The sequence below is a fragment of the Pundamilia nyererei genome, unplaced genomic scaffold (assembly GCF_000239375.1).
Source record: "Pundamilia nyererei isolate P.nyererei 1_Seehausen unplaced genomic scaffold, PunNye1.0 scaffold00015, whole genome shotgun sequence".
Classification (NCBI taxonomy): Eukaryota; Metazoa; Chordata; class Actinopteri; order Cichliformes; family Cichlidae; genus Pundamilia; species Pundamilia nyererei.
Genome location: NW_005187416.1, coordinates 2,021,110 through 2,023,066, shown reverse-complemented (window position 1 = coordinate 2,023,066; position 1,957 = coordinate 2,021,110).

Here is a 1,957-nt window from a genome sequence, read left to right as displayed (position 1 = left end):
GGATTTATTTTAGCTGCATCGCGTTCATTGATAGAATGTGGTAAGTGCTTAGCGTGTGGCTTATATCATGAGTCACAAATACAGGTGAGTGACAGAGCAGATTATGTTTATGTTCTCTGTCACCATCTTGGATTGTTGAGGCTGCTCTGACTTTCCAAGAAGGAAATACTAGTTGATGAAAATTACTACTGGGAGCTCAGGAATTCCGACTTCCGACTCAATCTGGAATGCACCGTAAGCCAAGGGCCAACAAGACAACAGCAGATATTTTGATGTCGCCCCCTGGTGACAGGACAAGGTTACAGCACCATTGTACAACCACACCGCTGCCTTCAGTGACCTTGCTTTTTAGGTGTAACCACTTTTCTGTATCTCTGTTGACACTTAATCGCAAAAAAAAAAAGTTGTTTGAAGTCAAAATACAAAGAAATTGTGAGCAGTAATCAGCAAAAATAGTCTGATTATCGCTAATTACATCATCAGCAAACCATAAATCAATTCTCTGTTTTCACCTGAGCGATCTTTAGGCTGCCCGTGCTCCACACGGGTATTGCACATGTTTTCACTTCTTTTTTGGCTTCATTAGTCGATTATGTTTAAGATAAACTGCCTCCTGGCTCTGGTTTCACATTAAAGTCTCTGCAAGAAAACATAAGTTCTTCCTTCAGCTCGTCGGAAAACATCACTTCTAACTGATCGTGTTATGGATGCCTTAGCTGCAGAATTTCTCCTCGTTTATGGATTGAAGAAAGAATTTTTTATGTTATAGTTATGATTTCGCCCCCGTTGTGTCTCACGTCATAGCTCTTTGTTACCACCATCAGATTCACGTCTATGCAACAGAGCTGCACTTGTGAGCAAACCAAAAGTCTCGAAAAGAGGCTGGTCCTCTCCGCCGACACACGTGACCGCTCGCGGTTACACAAACAAGGGAAAAGTGGCAATTTTTACCTGTGATTGTTTTGGATCCCTTATCTTTTTTTCCCCTTCTAATGTTTAGGAAAAGTTTAAAGTGGGAAACATAGCACTTAAACACATAAACACACAGTCTAACTCTTTTGTTTTTATGTTGCATAATACAGAAAAAAACAGTTTTTATGACACTAATGATGCCAGTAACAGTCGCTGTTGGGGAGGACAGTTTACACTGAGCATGTGCAGTTTAAAGATGCCTTTTATTTTTAAGGAGGAAACCATCCTGAGCTGCTAGCTGTCCAGTTTAAAATCTATAGTGAAGCACTTTCTGATGTCTTCTTATTCCTTTTCAGTATTGTGGATGTTTTGTTCAATATTTCCTGTTTGATGTTTGTTTACCAGCCGTATTGGTATCAATACTTCCTGTTATTTAGCCGTAAATAGCCATTGTAGTGTCTTTGATTGAGATATGACTTATCGATCGTATTGATAGTTTACGGAGAGCTTAGAGATGGATATCTGTGCAAGTAATGGCACAGCTTTTTTCCCCTTTTTTGTTTTTAGAATTAGGATTTTAAGAAAACAAAAACAATTAAACTGTAGCTGAATCTGATCAGAGGAAAAGAGGTATCCGTCAGCCGTGACGCTGCGTTCTCGTTGATCTCCTTGAGATCTGAATGACATCAAACTTATTTTTGAAGTTTGCATTTACCCTGTTGTATTAAAAGAATAACTAAAGTTTCTTTTCCATTAGAGAATTTTTTGTTAACCTGTTTACTGGTCTCGATTATGCATCAAGTCAGAATCTGAAATTCATTTTCTTAAAGGACGTAAAAACTCCCACGTTTTACAGCGTCGGCTATGCAGAGGCTGCCAGGCGTCGTATTTACACACCCATGGATGTTTAACTGTATTTATTGTGTACAAATAAATGTGAAATAAAGATAGCTTAAATGGAACAAGACTCTGTTTTAACTCTTAATTCCTGCATCCACCTGTTTAAAATATATTATTTTAAAATAATGTGTTACATGACTACACA